This window comes from Pollicipes pollicipes, unplaced genomic scaffold (genome assembly GCF_011947565.3).
Source record: "Pollicipes pollicipes isolate AB1234 unplaced genomic scaffold, Ppol_2.1 Scaffold_6138;HRSCAF=7277_pilon_pilon_pilon, whole genome shotgun sequence".
Classification (NCBI taxonomy): domain Eukaryota; kingdom Metazoa; phylum Arthropoda; class Thecostraca; order Pollicipedomorpha; family Pollicipedidae; genus Pollicipes; species Pollicipes pollicipes.
The window spans coordinates 13873755-13894801 of NW_023596818.1; the positions used below are offsets into that span (position 1 = coordinate 13873755).

The 21047-nt window shown below is 56.2% G+C and overlaps 1 non-coding gene across 1 annotated transcript; it reads left to right on the forward strand.

The window, feature by feature from the left end:
- Window positions 1–2792: 2792 nt before the first annotated feature.
- Window positions 2793–2864, forward strand: TRNAH-GUG (transfer RNA histidin (anticodon GUG)). Its single transcript has one exon. It is a non-coding gene; the product is annotated as a tRNA-His (tRNA).
- The last annotated feature ends 18183 nt before the right edge of the window (window positions 2865–21047 follow it).

Consider the following 21047-nt stretch of genomic DNA (forward strand, 5'->3'; position numbering starts at 1 on the left):
TTCGTGTGGTGCTGGTGATGATGGTAATGGTGGTGATGAGGATGGTACTGTATTCAGGTCGGAAGTCGCTTGGATGCTGTGAGAACGTTGCGTCGGGGAGCGGGTGCGTTTATCAGACATGGCAGATGTCATTTTTTCGGCGCGCTGGTAGGGTCGTCAGTGGCTTTAGGTATTGCAGTTGATGGAAGTCATGAGACGCGGCTGCGTGACGGGTCAGGCCATGGTGACGTTTTGCTTCAAGACATTCGATAAAACTGTCGCCACGCCCGTGGTTTTTCGCTATGTGCTCATCATGGCGTTCGGTTTAACGATTTCTCCACCAAACCGTCGCGAATTTGAGCGCGGGCTTGCTGACCGAAATTCCCTCGCGAACTGGTCTCCGGCCGGCCGCGTTTCTCACGTCGGCGTCCTCCCGTGTGTCTGGCAGCGGTCGCGCCTGCTTACGCTGCCGGAGGAGCTGGCCGCGCCGCCGCCTCAGGCCGTCACCGTCCACCTGTGCGGCGTGGAGCCGGTAGACGGCGACGCCGAGTGGACGGACGGCGCCACTCAGCTGACGCGGGAGCACCTGGTCGGCTGCACGGCCGTCGGCAAGGTGGGGGTCCGCCAGAGGACCGGGCCGGACCGGCCGTTCAGGCGCTGTGGGGAGCTCTGCCTTCGGTTCGCCGACGCCCTGTCGGCGGTGGTATGCTCTGGCATCTGGGTGAAACGTTGGTCAGCGATGGCTTGGCGTGTGGGGGTGTTGAAACATTGGTCGGTGATAGTGGTGTGCGTGCGTGCGTGCTGGGGCGGGCATCGGGTGTTGCAGGTATCGAGTGAGCGCGCGCCGTCCTCAGGTGGTGCTGGCGCTGGGCCGGCATGTGTGGCTCTCGCCTCTGGTGCGCCGCCGCCGTCACCAGCTGTACGAGGCGAGCGCCACGCTGCTGGACCCGTCGCTGGCCGTGCAGCTGCTGGAGGGCGGCTTCGGCCAGCGCGCCGCCGGCCACCTGGACCGACTGTACGAGCTGTGCCAGCGCGCCGGCCTGGCCGTGCGGGACGAATGGAAGCCGGCTGGTACGTCCGGCCCCACCCGGTCCCCGCCCGGCCCCGCCCGGCCCCGCCCGGCCCCGCCCGGCCCCCGGCCCGGCCCCGGCCCCGGCCCCGGCCCCGGCCCCGGCCCCGGCCCCGGCCCCGGCCCCGGCCGGTCCCGCCCGGCCCCTCCCGGTCCCCGCCCGGTCCCCGCCCGGCTCCGCCCGGCCCGCCCGGCTCCGCCCGGCCCGCCCGATGCTCCGCCCCGGCAGGCTGGCAGATGCGGGCCTGGGTCACGTGGGTGTGCCACGAACACGTGGTGTCCGATAGGTTTTGATTCTGGACTGTTTTGTGGGCTTGGGGATTGAGTATCATGCTAAGAAATATTGTTGTAGGCGGCCCAGTGTGAATTAAGATTGTGCGTGTGCGGTGCGTGTGCCAAACAACAGTACTTCACAGTGTTTGTTGGCAAACTGTGTGGAAACTGTAATTTCTGTCCAGAGGTTGTGGAGGCAGGCTTGGTACTAAGGCATGCCTCACAAGGACACAAATACAAATGGGTACAAACTCAACTTGCTCGTGAGCATTTGACCAAATGCTAGTAAAAATACTGCATAATGTGTGTTTGAAATAATGCTCAGCCTGAAAGCAAGAAGCACACAAATGCACTTTATCAGCCTTTTTCCACAAGCAGCTATACATGCAACTAAGAATGCCACCTGCACAGACACAATGTCATTGAGTAGACAACCTGTATCCTCGCTCCTCCATAGCCATGAGCAACCTCACTGAACCCGTTCATGCCTCGGCGTCGGCAGACCTGGCGCAAGGCCTACGAGAGCAGCTGCCTGCCGCTGTGGGCGCCACTCAAGAACAACTCGTCTGTCAACCTCACCAGCATAGTCAGCCCGGCCGAGTTCTATGTGCAGCGCAACGACGTCTACAAGCAGTGAGTGGCGGCCAGCAGCGTCTCGGACCGGTCGGTGTGGCCTCTATCTGGGCCTCTGTGTTAAGCCTCCCTATTGGGCAATGTGGTCACATCTGTCAAGCCCCAGTAGCTTGGAGGAGGTCTGCCGACGATTGTGTTGGATGATGCATAGTGGCCCCCTGGATGAAATGCTCTTTTGTCAGATTCCTTTCATTTTGGAAGACCCTAGCAGATGCAGTTTGAGATTTTGTCTAATTTCAGGTCTGGGTCCTACCAGGTTCCCAAATGATGAATGCATGTGATTGATGGCCTACTAGGTATTGCAACCATATATAGTGGACACATCCCTGGTTTTCAGATTACCAATGTTAACAACAATTGATGCACCAGGGTTCTACAAAAACATGTCATTATTATCACCTAACTTGTATATTATCTGATACATGACTTGCATAAATTATGGCAATATATCTGGCTATTAGTCAAATACAATATATTAGTCAGCCTTGTTCACTTGTCATCAGTGACCAGTGTAAACAAGGTGAGGTCTCAAGGTCAAGGTCAAGTTCTCCAGCAAGGGGTTCATCAATTAGTGGTAGGAACTGTTGCATGCTATGGAGCCTAAGTTGTCCCTGGCCTCAGCCGCATTCGAATCCTTTCACTGTCGGGCCTCTTTAATCATTGATGCTGTTTCACACACACCCTAGCGCTAATCGGCCACCCCTGCCCTGAATAACTGTTTCGCTTCCATTACCTGTGCTAGTTCTTTAGTGTTAGCGGACGGCTTTCGCGATACATTTATAGCATGTACTGTATGGCGTCACCAGCCTATCATCCTTTTGGCGGCGGGAAGCCACCAGCCGTGATAGTCTAGTGGTTAGGACCTCGCGTTGTGGCCGCGATAACCCCGGTTCGAATCCGGGTCACGGCATCCACTTTTCGCGTTCTAGTTCCCTTTTACGAGTGTGCGAGCTCGCGTGGTTAGGACCTCGCTTTCTTCTTTGAGGTGGCGACTGGAGCCTCGTCCCGAAACGTGAAGGAAATTTCACCCTGTCTATTAGATATCCATGTCGACATAAAGTGCTTTAGGGACGCTCGCCTATAAATGTTGTACGCTGGCCTTGAATTTCTATGATCTCGCTTAGTACGATTGAATTACGCAAAACAGGGTGACTTGCGACCCGCGTGGTTTCATTAATGTAAGCCCAATTTTATGTCATCGGGTCCGATATAATGAGACAAAATTAGGCTGTCTGATCTCGACTGAAGTAATATGGAATCGGAATGCAGCATGGCATTTTCGTTACGTTTCGACCAGTGGGTATTAATCAAACGGAAGATTAAAGACCCATCGATCGAAACGTGATGGAATGCATCTTCCAACTTCATTTTCATTACAACGATCGTCAGATCACTGACATCTGAATGAAAGTGAACCTCATCAAACTGAGCTTACTGGAACCTTAAAGATATCGGGTTATCTTCCTCCCATACGAACATTGATGGGAATTCCTTTGCGTCTGCGGGTGTTGCGCGCCACTGTGTGCGTTATTAGTCGGAGGCGAAGCGGGTGGCTCTGCCCCGCAGTGCCGTCTCATTTTCAGCGGTCCACCTGCCGTGGACAAACACACGTCTTCCCCCAGCGAGAGATGGTTCGTGCCACGGCGTGCGACCAGCGCCTCCTTTCCGTACGTCGCCCTCAGGGGCGCAATCAGTGCGGAAAGAGCGGTGGGGGGGGGGGGGGGGCTAGCAGGATCTGGGGCGTAAGCTAGGGTTTTTTTAGGACTGAGTCGCACCTTCATTCACAGTGCCCACGCACTGCGAACAAACTGCAGACGCCACAGACGCCAATAGGTAAACTACCGAACGTATCAAATTGGCTGTGGGCGTTGGTTTGCCCTGACGCCGAGAACAGTTGTCTCAGCCGTGTGCTGTAAATACTCATTCGTCGATCAGTCGACCTTGTCATTAATTACTGCTGTTCAGCTCCATATGTCACTGTCCCACAGGAATCATTGATATATAAACCCAAAGCGGTAGTCCTGATTTCTGGACTGCGAACTTATTTTCAACATATTTGTCGGGAGGAAATTGAACGCCAGCCTGACGGGGATGGAGCGCTAACTCCCTATGAGCCCCCCCCCCCCCCCTCCCCCTTGACTGCGCCCCTGGTCGCCGTGACCCGCCCCAGTCGACCAGTGACTGAGCCGTGCCGGGTGTTGGCGGCAGGTTCGAGCAGCTGATGGTGGACCTGAACACGTGGGCGGCCGGGCCCGAGCCGCGAGGCCTCCCGCTCTACAGGCACCGCGTCAAGCAGCACTGCGTGGCCCGGTTCGCCGGAGACGAGAGGTGAGGCGCCCGCCGCCCGGTCTGGTGACCCGACCTGGTGACCCGGACCAGCAGGTCCGAGGTCCTCTTTGGCATGCGGTTTTTTTCCCGAGACGAAACAGCTATTGACAATAGCAGTGGTAAGGTCTTTGGAAGGTCGCTCATTTTCAACATAACGACTCATAACGATGATGGTTTACTTTGAGCACAGCAGAAGCAGGTATTCGTGGCGCAGGCTAGCGCGTGTTCCTGTCGGCAGTCTGTGATCTCTTCGGTCCGTGTTTCCACAAAGCGTCAGCCGTCCTTGGCTATCTGTGACGGTTGTCTGTGTGCTCTTGCCTGCTCCAGCCACTCCGCCCGTCCCGCACTGTCACGGAATTGTGCCCCTCTCCGCCGCCTTCTAATAAGGCATTGCCGTGGCGCTGAACGTATACTCTGGAGAGACACTGGTTCGGGAGAGGGGGGGGGGGGGGAGAGGGGGCAGGGAATGACCGCTGTGTGCAATTTCGCAAACTTTTACAGCCCAGGCTGCGGCCGTGGCGACAGGGGATCTCTCGTTTTCATTTACTTAGCGTGCATCTATTATTATATAAGATTGATACCCGAAAGGGCCGATGGTTCATGTCATTTTTGTAACTGGAGCGTCATATGAATGTCAGAGGTCGCGTAGCGAGCGTCAGTGGTTCATATCAAAGTTATGAAGTGCTTCTGCAGACCCGTGCCCGGTGCCTTTATGTACGGTTCAGAAGTGTAGCGTATCTGGAAGGTCGTTCTTGTTTGTAAATGAGCAGCATTTGCTAACTGCGTATGCACCGCAAGCGCACGTGGTGCTGATGACACAACGTCCTTACCGCTGGGTTGCTGTGTTTCCGCAAGCATGTGTTTATCGTTCGCTTCACGGATGGTTTAGAGTTGGCCGTCTCCCCTCCTGCGGCCATGCTCGTAAAACACGGTGCGGTCCACTGGGGCATTGAGTTACATGGCGAAGAACGCCGCCGTGCCCGGCAGTCAGCGTTGCTTACCTAACTGGGAACTGAAAGCCCAGCAAGCAGTATAGCGTGACGGAAACGTTTCTCTCCCACGTGCTGACCTGCAGATGGTGGATGATCCACGTGCAGATGGCGCCCAATCACACGCGTTATGTTGACAGAAGTGAGCGGCACACGTACGTCAAAACACGGGAAGGTCCACAGCGCAACAGACGGCTGTCTCACCCGATTTCTAGTTGGTAGCGGGCCCATGTGCTGTCGGTGACGTCGGCCCATTTCCAGGTAGTACTAGGCTTAGGTGCCGTTGGTGACGTGGCCCCATTTTCCAGGTGGTACCGGGCCCAGGTGCTGTCAGTGACCATGGACGAGCCGGCCGACCAGATCAGCTACGAGGTGTGCTACACAGACGTCGGTGACACGGCCGTCGTCCCGGAGACGCACGTACTGCCGCTGCTGGACAGGTTCGCCACCCGGCTGCCGCTACAGGTGCGCAGGGCGTCAGGTGGAGGGAGACTGAACGGCGCCCTGGTGGTGTGTCTGAGACCATGTGAGAAATGGAGGAGATTGACCACCCTCTCGCTGCTGTCCGTTCTGCCGACCTCGATAGTTGGTGTGACGGATTGATTACCTGTCGCTGAGTGAATTTCGTTGGGGGAGCGTTTTTCGGCACGCTTAGTATGTTTGCACGGGTGGAGGCCAGTCTTGGTGAAACCGCGTCCCGTTGACTTCTTTGGTCAGAACGCTTGCCCTCCGACCCACCCACCCGTGGCGGGGTGGGTTCGAGCCGCTTTAGGCGCTCGCCATTTGACCTTGGCAGGAATGGCCTGCGGCCGGTGACAGCGGCCGCGCTGAAGGTCAGGTGACATCTGAGGCCAGGACGGACCGTGCCGAGCATTGCGGCACGTTAAGCTTCCACTACAAAATTCTGGCATTGATCTGGAATTGCGTGATCGGATGTGAGGGTCAGGGCTCGCACAACAAGCATTGCTCAGCGTGAGCTCTGGTCCCCGAAATCCATCCATTCAAAAGGTTCGGATTAAAGTGAAAAAACGTCCAGGCTGTTCCCTCACCAGCGACGACGGCTCAGGCGGGACCCGACGCGACTGCAAGCTGTCCCTCACGAACTGCCTGTATGTAGCTCGGGGTGGCGGCGGCAGCACGCGGCCTGACCTGTCCTGGCCGCACCCGAACCGGCCAGAGCTCTGACCCGACCCCGCCTGACCCGCGCTGACCTGGCGGGCCCCCAGGCGATCCGATGCCAGCTGAGCTTCTGCCGGCCGCCGGACGGCGACGGCGCGTGGTCGGAGGCCGCCGGCGATGCGCTCTACGAGATGTCTCTGGACGACGAGCAGCTGTGGGTGCCCTTCCACTGCCAGGTGGGTCTCCCCGTCCGCGCGGAGGTCAGGTGGCGGCACGGCGCTTGTGCCCAGCGGGAGTCCGCGACGTCCCGTGGGATGCTCGGCACGGACCTATCGCAGGTGTGTCGCTGGTGGTCTGGTGCGTATCCCTGATCGTGCTGCTACAGCGTGCGTCAGTGCTGCTTCAGGCCTTGTGGCTGTTCAGGTGGCTAGTGTAGTGTTCGAGACTTACGTGGTTTTGTGGCGCAGCGAGCAACGAGATGTGCGGCGTCCTTTGACATGCTAACGTTCAGAAGCTGAGTTTAGTTGCTTTAACGGCCTGGCCAGGCAGATCTAACCAGCCAGCGACACGATTATAGCTGAGATGTCGGGTGGCCTTGAAGTAAAAAGGTTATTAGCCGCAACAGCCGTTGCATAGCATATGTGGGCTGCAAGAGCTCGGAGTGAAGTGGTTCCCTGAGCTGGCGCAGCCTCTCCCTCCCGCGCCCGCCTTCCTGGACACGCCACGGACGTGTTCCAGGTGACCGGCAAGAGCCGCGGCGTCCATCACGTCCTGCTGTTCAACCCGGAGCGGCGGTGCGTGGCCGACCTGCTGGACGAGGCGGGGCTCGCGCAGCTGGACCTGGAGGTGAGCCGGGTCTCCTCCGGTCACGTCATGTCACGTCACGTTACGTTACACGTCACGTCACACGTCACGTTACACGCCACGTCGCCCGTTACGTCACGTCGCATCTCCCGTCCCGTCATGTTACCCGTTTCGTCCCTTCACGTCCTTGCCGGGGTGTGGCTGGATCATGACGTGGTGTGTTTCACTCTATCTGATGGACTGGTCCGGCGGGGTGCCTCACTCGAGGCCCGCTGGAGTGTTCAGTCGGGGCGCGGCCCAGCATCCGCCCGGTCTCCTCCACCGCTGCCGTCTGCTCCGCGTCTGCCACGTGTCTGTCCGTGTCGCGGCTGGTGCGTGTGACCCCCGCCGTCGGGCCGGCCGCCAGGGTCTGCGGGAGGCGGCGCCGCCCGAGTTCCCGCCGTCGCGGCCCGACTCCCCGCTCGACTCGGACGACTCGGACCTGCAGCTGGAGTCAGCCCGGTCCGCCGCTGCCAATCTCACCTACCAGACCATCTACGAGGTGTGTGGGCGGCAGGGTGGCCTCGCGCAGGGCGCGATGCGGTCACGGGTTGTGGCGGGAGGCGTAGCTGGTGCTGTGTCGTAACGCTCTTATGACCTTCGAAGGGCGTGTCCATATAAACATGGCTTTTCACGTGCTCTCCACCAAGTACCAACGGAATAAACAAGCTTGCCCGGTGTGATATGTGTCATGTGTGTGACGGCTCGTAAGGCATTTGTCTAGTTTGTCGCAATCAGTGGTTACGTGTCGCCAGCGATGTGTCGCAATCAGCGCGGTCGGAAGACACCAGCGGTTCGGCTGATCGGTGTGGTCCTTCACGGGTTAAGCGATGGCTGTCGTGTAGGCGTGCTTCGTCGTCGTCTGACCGACGCTGTCCTGACTTGCCTGAGGCGTGGGCACTCTGAGTGGAGGCGAGTTTGTGATAATGAGGGCGACGAACAAACTTGTTAAAAACGACAATAAGCAGAGTGTCTTATCTATAATGTGGATGACGAACAAACTGATCAATTGGAGCGATGTGTGGAGCTCCAGAAAGGCTACAGGCATTTTCCGTAACCAGGTGGCATCGCAGTCGACGCATTTGATGTGACCATATGTTATAGGCCTTCCCCTGGAATATGCAAGGCCCATACGCCTTGATCGCGAATTTGAAGAAATCGTTTGCAAGGCTGTATTAACATAGCATTGTATGGTCTTCGGGATATCCAGATCTTCTGTCTGCGTGATTGTGCCTATACTGAACACACTAGACGGGACGTGCTGCGGAGGGCAAACTGGGGATCAGGGGCTCATCGTCAGAGCATGTGATACCTTGTGGTCGCACGAGTTGTACCTCGGCCTTTGGGTGTCCGATGAATTACATAAAAGGCCTGGCACCAAGTGCTCCAAGAGGATCAAGGTACCTCAAAGCTCACATCTAGAAAAAGGCCGGAAAGCAGCTTCGCTGGCTTATCTGCCAGCCCATCAAGGCGAGCACAAGCTCAGAAGTGTTGATGGATGCCGGGTTCCGACTGGCAGATGCCGAGGCGTCGCTGGAAGCCCTTCTAATACGGGATTTCCTCGGCTTTATGAAACTCCGCTACACGTCACGCTACGGCCCGGTCTCAAGCTCCCAGGATCAGCTCTCGTTTGGCCCGTTGTGAAGCCAAGGGGCTAACTGCACTAGTCATCCTTCATTCTTCCAAGCGGAGAGCAGCGTGGGCTGAGATGCACTACGTGGCAAGGTGATGACCTGACGTTCGGATCCCCATTCGTCGACAGACAGTGCCCTGAGAGTCACCTGGCCAGGCACTGCAAATGCCCATTACGGCGGAGAAACGGCGTAGGTTCTGGAGGAGGCGCCGGTGCTTGTTGTGGCACGAGATATGAAGCGTTCCTGTACCCCCCGCTTTGCTTTATGGAGGACCTCTGTGGGATGACCTGGCAAGAGGTATGCAGATGAAGATCAGAGGCGAAGACAGACCTTCCGCCGAAACTCAAGATCAGTCGGGCGATCCTGCAGATCAACCCAGATGCGCTGCGAAGGATGATAGAGGAGAGGGGAGGGGGAAGGGGGGTCTGCGCGCTTCTGCCTGTCAGCCAGCAGAGGCGTGAATCGCATGCTTTACGTGTTCGATGTTCGAATAGAAATAAGTTGTTTGAGACTGATAGCCACAGGTTTTCATGGTAAGGCGGAAGCACCGAGGAAAACATGTCGTCTCACTTAACGTTGTCCGCCCGTTCCCACCAGATGGCCCCGAAGGTTGACGACGTGCCGGTCCAGGAGTTCGGCGACTTCGAGGTGGTCGGCTTCCCATTCTCACGGTTCTCGCGTGGGGACGGGGTGAGTGGACACCATGAGTTGGCCAGTGTTGTTGATACGCTGTACCAGACACTATGTGATCGTTCTCCGCTCAGTTTGCATTGAATGTCTGTTTTCAGAGAAACATTTCTGTGGAGTGTATGTTATCGATAGTATGCAGTAGGTGTACGTAAAGAGGGCACAGGCATGATTAGGTCGATATGATACGACTTTCCATCAACCAGCTGCTACTAAATCAGGCAATGGTTCTTACGCCCACCGTGTGCGGTTATGGGCGTGCCTGTATAACGTAAAACAGATTCGTTTTGACACTGTAAAGCTACGGCAGCCTTCCCAGAACGCCGCCCGTCCCTGTGCTGACCCTGTTGATGGCGCCGGCTGACGGTGCGCCGGTGGCGGCCTGGTGCCGCCAGCGCCCGCCTCTGTGCTGACCCTGTTGGTGGCGCCGGCTGACGGAGCGCCGGTGACGGCCCGGTGCCGCCAGCGCCCGCCTCTGTGCTGATCCTGTTAGAGGCGCCAGTTGACGGTGCGCCGGTGCCGCCAGCGCCCGTCCAGCTCGGCGGACTCGATCGAGGTGATCGGACCCGAGCGCGCCGACCTGCCGGCGGCGTCCGTCCCGCGGCCGCCGCCCGTGCGCATCGCCGAGCTGGCGGCGCCGGCGGCGGCCGACGACCCGCCTGGCGGCCGGCGCCCGGCGGCCGCGGCTGACCGGACTCCTGGCCCGGGCGCCGCCGGCGACGGCCCCGACACCGAGGGCGAGTGGGAGAAGGTGCCCCGCCAGGAGGTACGGCTGTGGGGAGAGGCCGCTCGGTGAAGGGTGTGGGTGTTAGAAGGTGGGGCCCGACGTCCGGCATGGTCGCTCTGACGCCCTGTTTCGGTGACCCGCTTGGAAGTATGTGCTCATTGGATTTCCGTTTGTTCTCAATTACAAAAGTTGTTCAGTGCATTCGCGAGGGACTCATTCACATGGATAACACAGTAGTGATAGCCTTATTCCTAGGAGAAAAACCAGGAGAATAGAGGTATAGATGGATAGATTTGGGGCGCATCTACTGCTGTATGTCATGCAGCATGGAGGTGTAGATGCGCTGATATTTCGACAACCTGCCTTTATCGAAACAATGGCAGAAGTGAATTCACTTCTACCATTGTTTCGATGCAGGCATTTTCCCGAAATATCAACCCATATACATCTCCATTCTCCTGATTTTTCTCTGAGGAATGAGGCTATTACTACTGTTTTATCTTTTTGTCCTCTGTCTTGTATGTTGCTGAATGTCGCGGCGTAAATGTTTCACCGACTTATAAAGTTCCGGCGGTGTTAGTTGACAATGTAGGTCTAATTCATACTTCCCGTCCGTTAGTCATCGGCCAGGCGCTAAAGACCTAATTAAGAGCCGCGCGCAATGCTGCTCCGCTGCTTCGATTGCTTCGTTGCGGGCCTATGACATCCGAAGGCATGGGATGGGTGTGTGAGCCACTGGGCTGATCCCCATATGCCCCCCCCCCCCCCCCGTCGTCGGAGCTGTGAGCCGGCGCCACGTGACCGCCTGCCTTGCAGCTGCGACCCAGCTCTATCCTCGTTAGCTCCACTGGGGCCGAGCTGGCCTGGTTGTGTGTATCTCTTGCGCCTCACCATCCACCACCTCGCTCCGTTCATTCCCAGCGGCACATACGGGATTCGCTGACCGCTGTCCGCTCCCCTGGCCGACATGACCTCCCTGCCCCGACGCCTGCCCTGACGGCGCCGTGACCCGCAGGCCTCGGAGCCGGCGCTGCGGCCGCCGCTGGTGTTCCCCCCGACGCCGGCGGCGGGCGTGCGCGCGCGCGTGCCCAACGTCACCTGGTGGCAGGACGGCGGCTACGTGCGCATCTACGTCCACCTGAGCGACGTGCGCCAGCCGCACGTGGAGATCGGCCGCGACAAGTTCCACTTTCGGTGCGTGGATGGTGGGAGCGGGTGGTGTGGGTTCTCAGTGGTGGATGGCCGCGTCCGCATAAAGCGTGTTGGCTGTTGGCGCCTATTTCGCGTCTTCACATTTATTTTTTTTTTGCCTTGTGTGGTCTTGACGTGTGAGCTTCAAGCGTAAATCCGTTCATTGTCTTCTCGCATTGTCGAATTGGCTGCCGATTTGAGCATTTATTGAAGTACTTAATTATCTAAGTATTAAAATTTCAGTATTTATTTTAGTATAATTGGTGTTCATCCCTCGTGTGAATAAAGGCAGTCTCTCCCCTTCAGGACGCCGCATTCGTGCTCCGTTCTCACCCACTCCCAGCACATCTTGTCTCGCCGTCGCCATTTTTTCGTGTCGTGTTTGCCATGTTTTTTGTATCATCTTTGTCTTCGTTTCGGCTGATTGTTATCTATCACCCTTCCACTCCTCCCCGTCGCCCTCCTGCCCCTCACTGCCGCCATCCTCTCCCTCACCGCCCCCCTCCTACCCCTCACCGTCGCCCTCCCAGCCTCCCCGCCCCTCCTCGCCCACCGCCGCCCCACTTCTGACGAGTGTCCGGCCGGCAGCGCGCGGCAGGCTGACTGCCTGTACGTGGTGGGCGTGGCCCTGTACAGCGCCGTCCGACCGGAGGACAGCTCGTACGAGGTGTTCGGGGCGCGCGTACAGCTCAAGCTACGCAAAGACAAGGGTGAGAGGCCACGCACGCGCGGCGACCTGCGGGCACACACACTCAGCTGCCCGGCACACGGCCATACACACGGCAGTGCGTTGGGTGCTGACCGCGGAACGGGCACAGGCCGCGTTATACTCTTATATGCTGCACGATTTTCTTAGCGGTTTGTCTTCTTTTGTGTGCGACTCTGTTCGGCAGTCGTTTGGAATGCACGTTGGGGACATTTTATGTAAGTTGGATTTTAGATATTTCTGCGTAGACGTGGATGAATCACGCCGTCAAATGGCGAGTGGCACGAACCCACGCGCGCATGTGGCATCGCACCACCGGCGTTTAGAAACAATATCTCGAAGTTCCGTCTCGTTTTCCCGGTCCCGTCGTTAATGGCGACACCGCTACAGTCACGCGTTGATGGTGCCAGTCCCGTGCTGATGGCAGCGGGTGCGATCGCGAGCACTGTAGCCGCGCCTGTGTTGTGTGTCGGACAGCGCTGAGCTGGCGCCGTCTGTCCCGCGAGCCGATGAAGGCGCGCTGGCTGCAGCACGACCTGGAGCACCTCGGCGGCGGCGGCTCCAGCTCCGACGACGAGGCCTTCCGTGAGTCACATGACGGCCGCCGCCGGCCGGCTGAGGTGTGCCGTGCGGGGCACGTGACGGTGCCGCGCGGCGTGGGCACCAGCTGGTGGTTGTGTGACCCCCTTAGTGCTCGCACTGGTTTTGTCGTCTTCAAGCTGTGCTCACGGTGACAGCGTTTAGCCGAATTTCAGAAGTTAGCCCTATTTATTTACTTGCCGTGAAAGTTAAATGTAATCTTTACAATTCACTAGAATCTGTCGTTACCTGCTTTAGGTACTGATCAACAACTGTTAGTTAACTTGTATGCCGCATGCACTTGATGTAGCCCGTAGCGCTACATTTTTGCATAGTAATGAGAAAAACGGAAGCACGGCAGGTGTCACCTCGCGAACTTTTACCTCGCAATCAAAGATGAGACACACAACCTCGAACCTGCAAAGGCCGTCTGTTTTGCCATTATCAGCCTCGTCCCGCCTGTCCCCCGACAGTGCTGCCACACTCTGCCTCGCCGCCCCATCCCGCCCTCTCCATACCGGCCGCTAACGCGCCGGCCGCCTCCGCAGGTCCAGTGACCGGCGCGGCGCCGCCGCAGCCGCCGGTAGAGGCTCTGCGCGCGCTGCGCCGCGGCCGCCCGGCGCCGGCCGGGCCGCTGGGCGCACCGCTCAGCGAGAGCTCCTCCGGCAGCGAGAGCGACGCCGGTCACGAGCTGAGCTCGGCGCAGCTCAACGACCCGGAGCTGGTGCGGCAGATGCTGCAGCCCGACAGCTGGGCGGCTGGCGACACCTGAGTTGCGTCACCGCCTGCGGGTGGGGTCACCTGAGGGAGACGTGGGGCTGGGTTCGCGCGGACTGGAAACGGATCGTGTGAGGCGCGAGGAGCGAGAGCGCGGCAGCGGTGGGCAAAGGGCCGCTGGCCACGGTGGGAGGGACTGACATTGTGGCAACGGTGGGGAGATGACTCGTGAGTGGTGAAAAGGGAAGTGGGTTGGGAGGCCGAGGCCACGTGGTTGGGGAAGACGTGGCAACAGAAACGTGATCACGAAGCGGAAGGAGACGAGGGACAGGCGGTACCGGTCACGAGACGTGCAGGAGATAGGATGGAGATGTGATCAGAGACGTGCCAGAGATTCAGTGCTGAGTGTGAGGCGCGCGGAGACCACCCGGTTAGGCGCCGGAGTCGTACCGGAGCTTGGAGCCTCGAGGGTGGGGCTGTGGCCGCGCTGGTGGCGTACGAAGATCTTGCCTAATGTTGAGCTTTCTAGGGGAAAATACGGCCTCCCTGTGTGTGAAGTCTTGAAGATGTACTGCGCCAAATAGTCTGCGCCTGTCCACGATCCCACGGCCTCCTGTCGGCCGTCGTGGTAGATCGGCCAGCATTTTGTGCCTGAGTTTTCCTCACGTTCCTTACCGGGTTTTACAGCGCGGCATGCACGTCCTGCGTGGCGGAGCCCCGCGGCTGCAGGGACGCACAGTAACGGACGCGATTGCAGGGACATCTGGTGACATTGGTGACGTGTCTGTGATGGCGCGATGAGCGCTGGCTATCGACACCTCCGCGGCACCCACGGAGGCGGCGAATGTGGCTCGTGTGATTTTGTAAATATGTTACCCTTTTGATATTTTGATAGTTGATGAGTGCGCATCACCGCGGGTATGGGGCACTCAGGGGCTAGGTTACCGAACGAGCTGCTTTTGTTTTGTCTGGGCTGGGCATTAGTTGTTGCCTTTTGTGCTGTCACGGAAACCTGCTTGGAATGTCCCACCTGTCTGCGTTTTGTTTACTGTGAGCAACGAGTTGCGCGAAGTGTGTTCGATCGATGCCAATGCGGGTTTGGATGTCATGATGTAAAAACAAGCTAAGAAAGTCGTAATACCTTTGCTTCACTAGACCACTTCTGCTCATTATCACTCTTGTTGCTGTAGCTGGAAAACCGGGAAAGCAAACGCCTGTGTTTGCACGCTTCGCTGCACTCTTTGTAACACTGTTTGTTTGTAACACTACTTCAGGTTTCGTAATGTTTCGTAGCACTGTAGTGCTTCTAGCTACGAATTTCCTCGCAGCTTGAAACCATGGGGAAGGCCAGATTGGTACCCCTTAGAAACGAGGCTGAAACAGAAAACAAAAACAAGGAGACGCGCTGAGCGCAAACGCTCGGGCCGCGGTTCGCCTTAAACGCACCGAAGACGGCCGGATTGGGTTATTGGTGAGTGCGCCCAGATCATGAGTCCAGATCAGATGGTCAGTGTTGATACCACAAAAGTAGAGGACCGGACTGGTGAAATTTCCCTTACCCAATCCACCCGCCACCCATGTGGCTATATCCGCCTGCTACCCAATCAGGAGCGGCAACGCCACTCACTGGCATTTTGTTTGGTCCTTATTTCTAGATTATAGAAGTTTCTAAAAATTTGACGACCAGGCTTACTCTCTTGCGTTGATACTTGCGGAAGAAGTGCGAATAGAGCTGCAACATTGCAACAAAAAAGTGCAAGCACTCTTATCGTATAATTTCCTTGAGACCTATAGACCTGAGACTATCCACTTCGTAAACATCTTACCCATACCCAATGCCCGTAATTCCCCCCCCCCCCAATTTTCTGCTGAACTCGTAATTAAGACGGCGGTTCGGATCCCGGCGTCCGATTGTGACGTAAACATGGCTGAAAGTCGAATATCACTCAGTCTTCATAACTCAATAGATCCTGACGACGGCTGGACGAAGAATTATTGGCTCAACCGTTGGGTAAGTTTTAACACCAGACGAGGGCGAAAGTCTGAACAGTTAATCCATCCATGATGCCGATAACTCGTCTCAATCCATCCGTAAAATTACAAGCTTGAGTCCGTTGCTACAGATCCACGCGTGAAACGGTTCCATTCCTGCGTACGCTTGGGCTTCGTCGCTGCGGTTTCTGCGTCAGATGGCCCATTCTGATCATTCGTGATAATTTTAAGATAAAAATGTATCGTCATCGTTTATACAGTGTCATGTCACCATCCGTCATGCAGGCCCCGCATCGCATCAGGAGCTGACACGAAGCAGGCGCCCCCACCCTCCCCCGGTACCCTCCTGGCTATTGACGCCGGAAGAGGAAGTGTCGGATGTCTGAAAGTGCGGACAGCTTCGCCGGGCGCCGTTCTGTGTCGCTCGTCACCGATCAGGGTCAGACGACCCTTCCGCATTGGGGCGCGCCGGTCCGTCCCCGCCGCGCCCCCCGCACTCTCCGGACCCGTGCACTGGCCTTGGCGCTATCTAGCCGTCGGTGCATGCATGGAAAATCGTGTAGGTTTGTTGATCGGCGCCGCGAGTTCAATGCTCGATTGCTGTGTATTTCACGGCCCGGCCAACGGCGCGGAGGGCGGCGCTGGCAGCTCCAGCTTGGTCTCGCCCGCGCTGGCCAGCAGCCTTCGGCTGCGGGGAGAGCTCCCGCCGTCCCTGGCGCGGCGCAGGCCGTGCTGGGCGCAGAGACAGGCCCTGGAGTACCGGCCGACCGGTCGGAAACGACGCTCTTGGTCTGAGTCTCGACGCGCTTTTTGCCATGGAAGGGTGCGCGCGACGGTGGAAAACTGCAGTCAGTTGCCGCCTGGAGTATGTCGATGCGGGTTCGGATGGTAATTTTTGCCGCATAATTGAGGCTTTAATCAACGTCGATGCTGGTGGGGCCGCCCAATTCCCAGTTTTTTTTTTGTTTTTTTACTACGGGTAGCGTATCAATTCGGGGTAAGGTTTTTCCCCCGGCGTTATGAAGATATAAAACAGTAGGAATATACATGGGTTGAGCAAGCCTCCGTTAGTCCCACCGCCGAAAGGCCACGCCCTGTCTAACTAAATGAGCAGGTAATCGTGGCCCATGTCAGATAGCTCCATATTTTTAAAACGGGGGCGGGGGGAAGCAAAGCTCGTTGAGAACGGATTGCACGGACTTTTAACTTTCTGCCAGGAGCCATCCGTGGCAAGATAAAAATACTGGCTCACGTTGGTGGGCCTCTCACCCTATCTTGAGCTCCCATGAGCTGCCATCGCCACGCATGAAGACCATGACACGGACAAGGCCGTCCTCTTAGAACACAGGAATGGGTGACAGCTCCGCAGGCAGGGTAGCAGAAGACAGAGGTAGCAGATTATGCAAGTGGCCAATTTGTAAAACCAGTTTAAGATTTCAACAATATCAAATCAAAGGGGCAAACGCATGTCTTTCGTTCCTTTCCGGTGACAGAGGTCTGATCCCAACGCCAAAGGTCTGCAAGGCGACAGTGAGAAAGACGCCAGCTATTTTCTCCGGCTCATAGATTATGTTCCTTATTATTGGCCATGGTTTAGCACAACAGCGCAGGGGCGGCGCCGAAGTGACCGGCGCACGTTCCACCAGGGTTCGCGGTCGGGCGCAGACGGAGACGGAAGAAATACTGCCAAACTGCACTTGATACCCATGGCCACGATTTGGCACACTCCATGACTTCTAGAAAAGCAGTCACTTTATCACGAATTTGGAGAGCGGCACGTGCGTCTTCTGATCCCCAGTTGTGTGAGTGTAGTTGCGTCAGAACATTTCTTTGTGGTGAGAACGGATGCCCGGAACACCGAGTCAAGTCTGCTGCTGGTGCATCACGCTCTCAGTTTAACAGTGTCAAATCCCGAAGAAGTCCCAGGAAAATTAAACAAACAAATGGCGTGTGTATAACAGGGGCGGATTCAAAGGGGGGCCACGGGGTCATGCCCTCCCCCCCCCCCCGCCTTCGGTCCCGAAGGGGCCCATTGGCTCCGAAGGGGCCCATAGCCGGGCGAACAGGCAGTTTTTTTAACACAACACGCAACAAACTGGGTATCTCTGGACTTCCAGGCGACCAAAAACAGTTGTGAACAAAAGTGGAGGGCCTGTGAAAAGCCAAAAAAACATTCAGTGGTTGGTAAAGTTATGAACTGGAAATTGTAAGCCCGTTACACTGTCTAGGGGCCCCATGCTGTTTCCGAGGGACCTATATGCCCACTTGCAGGATCTTTTCGATCGTTAAGGAGCATTTCACGTTGCCCCTCATTTCTTTGCATTTGCTCGGAGGGCCCTGTGATGTTATTGGGCCCCTTCCTGTTAGCGTGCCGTGGAACTCTTGTCAACCACAGGCCCTTCCACGGATTCTTTCCATTCGCCAGAAAGGCCCTGTGAGCTTTAGCCGGGGTATTTTCGGTTGCTTGGGGCTCTTTACGTGGGTCTTGGTTAACCTACCTACACAATTGCGATGTGCTCATGGGCCCTCTACACTTGTCTAGGGCGTTTCCAATTTTCTGTCACTTGCTTAGGGCCCTAGCTCTTATCGGGGGCCCATCTGATGGCCTACGTAGACGCACTCAGCCGTTCGGCGTCCCTCCACACTGGGTGTTGGTCCTTCTTTTTCTGAATGTGGGCCTTACGCTCTTGTGGGGAGGCCTATCTGGTTACCTGCTCGGGCACATTCGATCGCTCAGGGGCCCTTTGCATTGGGCCTTGGGCACGTTCTGTTTGAATGGGGCCCTACGTACTTGTCGGGGCCCCTCTGTTTGCGTCCTCGGCCGCACTGGATTGCTCGGGGACCCTGCGCATTGGTTCTTGATGTTCGAATTCAGGGCCCTCTGCTCCTATCAGAATCATCTGATAACCTGTTCGGGTACAATCCATCTTTCGGGGCCCTCCGTACCGGGTTTTGGGTACTTCTTATTCGAATGGAGGGTCTTACGTTCCTATCGGGGCTCCTTCTGATGAGATGCTTGGGCCCATTCGATCGTGGGGGACCCCTACATCTGGTTTTGGGTACTTCCTCTTTGAATGGAGGGCCCTCCGCTCTTTTCGGGGGCCCTATCTGTTAACCTGCTCTGGCGCACTCAATTATTCGGCGCCCTCTACATCCTGCCGAGGGTATTTCGTATTTGAACGGAAGGCCCTACGCTCTTGCCGGGGTCCCAGCTGTTAACCTGCTGGGGCACACTCGAATATCCGGGGGACCCCACATTGTGCCTTGGGTACTTCCTATCTGAATGGAGGGACCTACGCACTTGTCGTGGCCCATCTGTTTGCCCCTCGGATACACCAGGTTGTTCGCGGGCCATGCATATTGGGTCTTGGTGTTTGAAGTTAGGGTCCTACACTCCTGTCGGGGTCATCCGATAATCTGCTCGGATACTCTCCATCTTTCGGGGGCCCTCCGCACTGGGTTTTGAGTGCTTCTTATTTAAATGGAGGGCCCTACGCTCTTGTCGGGCTCCTTCTGATAATCTGTTCCAACGCATTCCATCGTTCGAGGGGCCATTTGCATAGGGTTTTCGTGCCTCCCGTTTGAGTGGAGGGCCTTGCGCTCTTATTAGGAGCCCTCCCTGTTAACCTACTCTGGCACACTCGATCATTCGAGGGCTCTCTAGGTTGGACCCTGGGTATTTCCCATTCGAATGGAGGACCCTACGCTCTTGACGGGGACCCTATATTTTAAACTGCTTGGGCACACTCGATCGTTGGGAACCCTACATATTTTGTCATAAGTATTTCTTATTTGAATGGATGGCCCAATGTTCTTGGCGTGTCCCATGGTTAAGCTGCTCGGACCGATGGCGCATGCAAGGGGGGGGGGGCGGCACGAGGCCATTTCACTATGGACCATGCCGAGAGGACCTGAAGGCTCCGAAGGGGCCTATAAGCAGCCGAACAGACACAGTTTTCTTACAACAGAACTGAACGCCTTTGGACCTATAGACAACCGAGGACAAACGCTAGCAAAAGTTAAGCGTCCATGAGCAGACGAAGTTAATTCTTTCCTGATTGAAAAGGTGTTGCTTGGCGGAAAATTTTTGGGCTCATTACGCTGTCCAGAGGCATTACGCTGGTGCGAGGGGCCCTATGTGCTCACTTCCCGGGTAAATCTGATCGCTAAGGAGCTTTCCATGCTGCCTTTGATATTTTTGCATTTCCTCCTAGGGTCCAACGCTGGTGTTGGAACGCTGTCTGCTTGCATGCCTGGGCACTGTTGATCGGGCAGGTTTTCCTCTACAAATTTTTCCTATTCGCCCGAAATGCTCTATACGCTTTTCCGGGGCCTCATATGCCAGGATACACTCAGTTGCTCACGGGCCCTTCATATCAGTCTCCGGTTTTTTTTCCACTTACTTGGAAGGTCTTTTGCTGTTGCTTGGACCTTTTTTTAGGTAAGGCACCGAGGCGCTCGATGTTCAGGGGACCTCCACCTTGACCGAAGGATCTTTCCCTTCGATCTCATTTGCGTAGGACTCTTCACCCCTATCAAGGCTCTTTTTGTCAAAGTGCTCATACACTCTTGATCGCACAGGGGTGCTAATGAATGGTCTCGAGTAATTCCCCTTTGCTCGGAGGGTCTTGTGCTTTGGGTTGGGCAACTTTTGTCAGCCTGCCGGAGCGCCACCGATGGTTTAGGGGCCCACCACGTTGGTTTTGGGTTCTTTTTGCTTGCGCTGGGAATCCTATGCTTGTTTACGGGAGCCACTTTGTTGACCTCCTGCGGCACTCATGATCGCTCAGGTTTCGTCCCAATTGCCCTTGATGCCTTCGCCTTAGAGCAGTAGTCGAATATGCGCCGATGAACTTTTACGCGCAATTGCCGAACATAATTTGCATGCCACCGACGTCATGTGTGTCATTTCTATTGACTATTAAGCGTGTGGTACTTCTTATACTAGTGCATCACGTCCTAAACACACTTTCGAATGCTAGGATATGTTGTTCTCCTTTATAACAAAGGAAACATTTTGCATTAGTCACCAGCCATCAGCTGGTTATATCGCCCAGCTGGCCAGCCGTACATACATAAGCTAGGAATCAAGTCCGTGCTTGGTTTTGATGGTTGTTAGCAGCCAGCTCAAGTTATTTTGCCTGTTGTTCCGAAACACTTAGCCTGAAAATCACAGTATTTAACATGATGTGTAGAAAATGAGTGAGCTCTACGTGTAAGCATGCGTTGCACGCCTAGCTTTAAAGGGCTGTGCACGGTAAGATGGGTTTCCGTATTTATTAAATAAATAAATAACTAAACACACACACACACACACACACACACACACACACACACACACACACACACACACACACACACACACACACACACACACACACACACACACACACACACACACACACACACACACACACACACACACACACACACACACACGCACACACACACACACACACACACACACACACACACACACACACACACACACACACACACACACACACACACACACACACACACACACACATCTATATATATATATATATATATATATATATATATATATATAATATTATAT